Source organism: Ictidomys tridecemlineatus, chromosome 9, assembly GCF_052094955.1.
Source record: "Ictidomys tridecemlineatus isolate mIctTri1 chromosome 9, mIctTri1.hap1, whole genome shotgun sequence".
NCBI classification, from domain to species: domain Eukaryota; kingdom Metazoa; phylum Chordata; class Mammalia; order Rodentia; family Sciuridae; genus Ictidomys; species Ictidomys tridecemlineatus.
The window spans coordinates 102714156-102722100 of NC_135485.1; the positions used below are offsets into that span (position 1 = coordinate 102714156).

Genomic DNA, 7945 nt, shown 5'->3' on the forward strand with positions numbered 1-7945 from the left:
TCTGGACCCTTTTGCACATCAAACACTGCTTCTGGACTTTCCAGAAACCACTTATTTTATGGACAAGTACAATTGTCTATGCAGCCTCATTCTTAAGTACATAATGAGAACAGTTACAATGCTTAATATCTTCATGGTGCTTTATGGAGCATTTTTATAGGCATTATTATTCTCTTTACAATGGACACCATTTTAATTAAGCAATTGCTCTATACCAGACATTGTTAAGTGGTTTATACATGTAATTTCATGTCAGGATTTGGTATCCACAATGAGGCTGTGAGATATGTGGATGCATATAATTATTCCATCTATTTAATGTGGAAATTTAGGTTCAGAGAGGTTTTGCTAATTGCCCAAATTCACAGACTCAATACAAAGTGAATATAACTAGAACCTATCTCTTTTAACTCCTTGCCACTTATTAATTTGGTTAAAACTTTTATCAAATGCTTATTGAGCTCCTACCATGTTCCTAATAGGTGCCAAAGAAAGAAAGACTGGCCAGTATTTGTTTAGGAATTACAGAGTGGTTTTAAATAATAATAATAATTATATATATACACATATATATGTATGTATATATATATTTAATGAATACTTAATAAATTATCAGGCCCCCTTGGAAACAGTAGTTGAAGGTCTTCCCATTTCCCAAATAAAGTAGTTCTTTAATCTTAAAATGTCTAAAATTGCCTAGGGAACTTATTTGAAATACAGATTACTAGGTCCAACATTCCAGCATGTTTTAAAACATTTTATTAGTTAATATCTATACGTTTGTTTTTTTTCCATAGACCACACAGAAAAGCCCAGTTCTCGTGAGTGAAATAAAGCAGGAGGCAATCTGAGTAGAACAGGAAAGATGGTGCAGTCAGGTTAGGTACCAGGGTGCCAGGTGTGACTGACAGGGCTCCTGCCCAGCTTTGGAGAAGATCAAGTGAAATGAGGATTAAAGGACTGTAGGAGCTATGTCCACCAAGGACCAAGGTCAGGTGATGCTGCTGCTAATGTCCAGCCTGTCTGTTTAAGCTCTGCTTCCAGTTAATGGCAGAATGAGCCTGAAGATCAATGGTTTTTCTCTTTTTTTTTCAGAATGGCTCACATAGAAAAGGGATTTTGTAATTAGGCAAAACTGAGACCAATAGCAGCTCTACAATAAACTCCCTATGTGACTTGAATCAATTTACATAAAAATTCTGATCTTTAGTTTTGTCATCTGTTAAATGAACATGATGATTTGGTTTTGGGAAGACTTAGAAATAAAATAAATACTTAGTAAACGACAGCTATTATTAATAGTCCTTCCTTATAAATTGAACTCTTTTGCCGTGAAAAATAAAATCTCTTATAAAATTTTTAATAGCTTCCTCCTTTTGGTTTACAGTGGGGAATAATGGATTGGACTTACAATTAACCAAAAAGTAGACCCCACAAAATACTAATTTTTTTGTGTTTAGTAACCAAATGATTCCATGAATTGTTATGATAGTACAAGTTAGAAATTTCACTTCCAAGAATTAACAGTATATAGCATAGATATGCACTATGATATGTGAAAAAGAATATCCATCTAAGTTTGTATCAAAAGACAAAATTACAACAAATTTAGTTGAAAGATCTTAGTTGGCTTTGTTTTGTGTATGTGTGTGTGTTTCCAAAATAAGACAATACCTCATTCTGTAGAATATATATTCTATGTGTGTGTGTGTATGTGCGTATATATATATGTGTGTGTGTGTGTGTGTGTGTGTGTGTGTGTGTGTATGTGTGTGTGTGTAATAGAATGAGCATTCTGATAAGCTTAGCAGAAGCTTTTGCATTAGTATTGGATTTATAAGCACAAAAGGGCCGAATAAGCAGAAAAAGAACAAAAGTAGATCGGTTGTTTCAAAGTTAGTTTCCTAATAAAAGTTAAAGCAGAGGGTATTTTATTATCATATAAGTGAAAACTGTCCCATTTTGAAATTAGCTTCTCTCTCTCCCTTTCTCTTCTTCGCTCTCCCCATTCTCTGGATTTCTAAGAAGGTCATGTAAACATCTTACTTTCAGCCTGGTATTTGGTATATTGGGACTAGAGCAGGAGCTAAGTTCAATCAAATGGACTCTCACAAATTTTATTTAACATTTGTAATGTTAGACATCCTTTAAATGTCAATCATAGAGTAAAATATATTGCAATACATCCATATGCAATGAAGACAAATATTTAATCTGTTAAAAGTGACAAGTAGATTTATAGTTCTAACATGAGAAAATATTTGGACCATGTTAAGGTAAAAACTATTTCAGAAGAGTAAACTTTGATCCTACTTGTTTATAGAAAAAAAAAGTTTAGACCTATTGAGCAGAAACAGCTGACTTCTCACTAAAATTCATATTTCCTTCTTCTTTCTGGCACAAAAATAAATTGCTTTCCATGGCCAACATTTATTGAGCTCTAATGTTGTAGCAAGAGCTATCCAAAAAGTTTTGTTTTTTTAAATAAAGTTGATACTAGTCTCTACATTTTTAAAATATTTATTTAGTTATAGATGAACACAGTATCTTTATTTATTTTTATATGGTGCTGAAGACTGAAACCAGTACCTCACACTTGCAAGGCAAGCACTTTACAACTGAGCTACAGCCCCAGCCCCTGCAAAAGATTTTATAGTGTGTAATTTTGTATAATGTAAACAACATAAAAGCCTTATGAGGTGGACATTCTTATTATCTATGCTTTACAGATAAATAATCAGGTATACAGATGTTAAGAAATCTTCCCAGGAATACACAGGTAGTAAATAATGTGATGAGATCCTGATCATTATTATCCAAAGTACAGGTATAAGACACGAGTATTCTATGTATACAACCAGAGATATGAAAAATTGTGCTCTCTATGTGTAATAAGAATTGTAATGCATTCTGCTGTCATATATAAATAATAAATAAATAAAATGTTTTAAAAGAGAGAGAGAGAGATCCTAGAATTCTAGCCAGTGAAAATTTAGTAGAGATGTGTTGCTCCAAACTTCCAAGACTAGCCATAAGAAACTTCCTCATGACCCTGTCTTCCATGGCCAGATGATCAAAATAGCACCAAATATTCTGAAAACTTAGAATCCATTTCTTTAAGATAGCAGAGCCCCTACCTCGCTGAGTACCTGAATGACTGTTCCCAACCCAATCATATTACATTTGCAAGAATACATTTCTGGAATTTGGAGATAGTAATAATGTAGGGCCTAGTTGTTACAGGTGCTAATCTATACTAATATATATGTATGTGTTGCCAGAGGCTAAGTGAAAAACTAAATGATGATTATTATTATTTTTTGTCTATTTTGTTTACTACTATAATTCTAATACTGAGAACAGTGCCTAGTAATTAGTTGGCACTCAACAAACACTTGTTAAATGAATATCTAGGCTTAAAAATGTCTGAAAAATTGAACTGGGGTTGTAGCTTAGTGGTAGCACACTTGCCTGGCATGTGTAAGGCACTGGGTTTGATCCTCAGCACCACATACAAATAAATAAAGATATTGTGTGTCCATCTCCAACTTATAAAAAAAATTTAAATGTATACATTATTTTTTGAATATGACTAACTGGAGTGATTAGGGGAGGAAAACCAGGGAATCTTTTACTTTTTTTCCATGACCTTCTGTAGAATTTAATTTTATAAACCAACACATATTAATTTTATAATAACAATTTTTATAAAAACACATTAAGGATGATAGCCATTTATCCTTACATCACCGAGGATAATAAACTTGCTTTTAGTGCCAAAGACAGAGGCAGATCTGGAGCTGGCTAGATTACTGATCTGACCCACTCAGCAGTTCTTGGCTCTGCAGGAAACTCTGTCATGACTGTCATTTCTTGTCAATGTCCATCTAGGTGGTATAATTGGCAGAAGTGCCTGACACTCCAACTATGCCCCTCGGGTAGGTAGATGGAAGACAATCACCTCCAGTGAAAGTATCTGATCTCAGCTTCTCTCCTGTCACTTTGTGGTGTAGCTGATCTAAAGTGAAGCCTGTGGATGCCAATTGTAAGAAAATAAGCATCAAACGAAAGGTCACCAAACAGCTGATATTTCATTTTGCTCATATTTCTATGGTAACATCTACTTGACATCAAGACAATTATTTGAAAGTCAAAAATTCCAGTGTGATTTTTTTTCTGAGATACCAATTATCCCATTAATATGTATGTTTGGTGTTCTTTTCTGAATTTTAAAATATTCTAATAATATGTAAATACAATTGTTAGTAATATATACTCCATGAAACTAAGACATTTGACTTATTTTCATAACTATTTCATTAAAACAATGCTAGAAAATTAAATTTCTTCTGCTTACAAATCTTGTGGCCATAGGGTAGTAGTCTTAAATCTCTGCTTAACCTTAAGGGAAATCTCAAATCTGGGCTTAGTCTTCTTTGTAGCTGTAAAGATATTATGTCAGTGATAAAAGAGCAAGAAAGATCTTTAAAAAGTAAAAAGTGCTGTGGAAAGGGTATTATTAAAAACTTCAGCTTGATTAAAAAATTAAATGCCATATATTATTCCTTTTGTATCATAATAATAATATCTCAAACTAGATTTTGAGCTTCCTAAGTGAGGGGGAGTACTTACCTGACAGCACTGTTACCTCCAAAGCCCAGCACAACATCTGGTTTCAGCATACTGCATCAGTTACAGATCAATCACAGAGGCAGAGCCACTGAGTACATGAAAGACAGGAGATGATGAGAAGCCCAAGGTTGCTACAGGTAAGCTGGAACTATAGTTGGGGAAATATCTGGATGTAAAGTGGAGAAAAAGCAGAAGCTGGAACCCACATCTCTCTCTTACTATCTCCAACCTCCACCACAAAAACTGAAGAAGCAGCTAGTACCCACTGACACAGAGTCAGGAAACAGAAAAGCCAAAGCAGCTGCAGGCCCAGGTGCATTCCACCTGGTCACCACCCAGGTAAAGCCAAGCAGATCAGTGACAACATGCCTGGGTCTGCCCTGCACCAAATTTCACAACATAAAAAAAAAATAAAATAAATGGCTGTGTTGGGACTATGGTGGGGCTCTGGTAGAGAGCTCACCTAGCACATGTGGGGCACTGGGTTCAATCCTCAGCACCATGTGAAAATAAATAAATAAAATAAAAGTATTCTGTCCATCTACAACTAAAAATTTTTAAAATGGGGAGAGTTTTTTTTAAAAAAAAATGGCTGTGCTTCTTTTCTGTCTCCCAAATGTCATGCAAATTTCTCTTATGGACAATGCCAATCTTAAGACACACAGGGAAGTTAATTCTGGAAAATGTAGTTCCAGTTTAGTGACAAGCCACCACACAAGCACTTGACAAATTCTTATCAAGCAAATGAATATCTATCTCTCAACATACACACACAGAAGCTTTAAAGTAAAAGTGAATATAGGTATTTGGGGGCAGAAGATGTACAACTGCTACCAGGACTGGAGGTTCTTCTCCACCAGAACAAGAAGCCTGTGGTTCTGTTGTTTCCACTGGCATCTGTGGCTGTATGATTTGGAAAGAAGAGTCATTGAAAAAGAATTAGCTTGTGCAGACATTGACAAAGGTAATCAGGTGACAGAATAAAGGCATAAGATGCAATAAATACCCTCAATACTAGAGGTAGGACTGGGAGTGTAGCTCAGTGGTAGAGCATATGCTTAGCAAGCATGAGGCCCTGGGTTCAATCCCCAGCACCCCCCAAAACAAACAGAAACACTAGAAGTAGAAGAAAAAACAATGAGGTTTGCTTTTCCATCTCAGTGGGGGAGTCAGGATCTACAGACCTGGTATAAAGACCTTGATATAAAGAACTCTATGCTTTTCCAACTTTTACCACTTTCTTCCTGTTATTTTGTTTGTTTGTTTTCTTGTTTGCCTATTGTGAATACAAGTAATACTCTCAAAATGAAAAAATAATGGAATTTAGCTTTATATGAGATGCAGGAAGAAAAGGTCTGGGAATGATCAACTAATCAACTTTTCATTCAACCTAGTATCTCTCACTGTTCCTTATCATAATGTTTTAATTTTAGTCTTACATATAATTCATGGAAATTCCCTTAGCCCTTTACGTCTTGACATGACTTTTCATTCCACGATAAGTAATCAAACAAGAAATGCAGTTAGTTTAAAAAGCAAATGCAAAGTGAAAATGTCATTAGCTCCTAGAAGGAGGTCTCCATCGTAAATAAAATTCTGTACGTATTTTAAACATTTCTAATATTTTGATCACATTCACTTTGAAAAGTTGATACTTTTAACCTACTATATACAAGCCTTATCAGGCCTCTATGTGCAAGCGTGTGCTGGATGTTACATTATTCTATTTCCACAATAGCTCTGTGGCACAGCTATTACCGGGTCTACTTTGTAGGTGAAAAAATTTGATAGACTTCTAATGAAGTATTTAAGCATATCACATTACACTTCTCCACATTATGTGCTATTTATTAAGATGCAGTGTTCACGATTTTGTTTTATATACGAATCTCAGTTTTCAAGCCAAGCGTGGTGCTACATGCCTGTAATCCTAACCACTTGATAGGCTAAAGCAGGAAGATCACAAGTACAAGGACACTGGCCTTAGCCAATTTAATGAGACCCTATCTCAAAATTAAATATAGAAAGGGCTAGGGATGTAACTTGTATTGGGAGTGGTAAATAAATTATATTCCTTGAGCTGTCCTGTAACAGAAGCAATGCCTCTTCTGGGAACTCTCAGTCCATTGACAATGGAAACTTCCCAGTTGCTATGGTGACACCCTGTTCATAAGGAGGTTCTGCACCGGCCACAGGACTATGACGTTTTTTATTGGTGGTGGTGATGCTGGTGGTGTTTCTTTGTTTTATTTTTGGTTTTGGGAGGGTTTTTTGTTTGGTTGGTTTTGGGTGGTGCTGAGGATTCAACCCAGGGCCTTCTGCATGCAAAGCAGTCACTCTACCAACTGAGCTATATACCCAGCCCAACTATCAGTTTTTGACCAATTGCCCAGGGGTAAAAAATTATGGACGTAAATCACTAATTATAATTGTCAGCTTGTACCTTGGTTCTGCTTGTTTTGTTTTCTCACAATAATTCTTTCGATGTTAAGACTTATATAACAAACATGCTGAGCTGGTTTGGGCTCACTATGTCTCTACCAGGGTTTAGTGATCCACTGAGCCCCAGCTTTTTCTCTGTTTTTGCGTCTGTTTGTCTTTTATTCATCCTCTCATTGTCCCTAGTCTGGTTTCCTGAATTAATGGCCATTCAGGATACAGCAAACTTGATGGTAGAGCATCCCTGGGTTCAATCTCCAACCCTGAGGAAAAAAGAATCTCAGTTTTCAAAACCAAGTTTTCTGAATTGCTTCTTCCCCAATTCTGCATACAAAGTTTTGTGTTGGACTTACATTAACTTCATTGGCAAACACACATTTTTCTAGTGTTCTTAGAAAGAACTGACTTCTCCCCTGTATATGTGAGCTGCTTATGGAAAAGATTTTTAAAAAAAAAAAAAAAACCACAAAACCTTTCAACACCTGTGGTAAGTGTGTGAAAATGACATTTTCCTCCTCTGTGAATTTATTTTCGTGTCAGCATCAAGATATCCTGGGCAACAGAGTTTTGACATCACTCTGCCTTTTGCTGAGTCCATGACAGAACCAGGTTTGTGGTAATCCCTCAGAAATGTGCAGATTGTGGAGTCTTATTCTCTAGTTATGCTATTCCCAGGAGGGATTTAGGCATGGCTCCAACAGGGCTCTCCATATGCTCACCACCAGCCTGCTACCTTCTAGCTCCTCCACAACCTAAGAAATGTCACAGAACCTATCTTAAACAAAAACAGATGATAAAAAAGGCATTTGATTTTGGAATCCTCTTTACAAATGAGAATTGCACTTAACACCTAAAATATGCCTTTTACAACAAG

The 7945-nt window shown here is 35.8% G+C and overlaps 1 non-coding gene across 1 annotated transcript; it reads left to right on the forward strand.

Annotated features, from left to right (window-relative positions):
- The first annotated feature begins 5660 nt into the window (after nt 1–5660).
- Nucleotides 5661–5733, forward strand: Trnaa-agc (transfer RNA alanine (anticodon AGC)). The gene has a single exon. It is a non-coding gene; the product is annotated as a tRNA-Ala (tRNA).
- The last annotated feature ends 2212 nt before the right edge of the window (nt 5734–7945 follow it).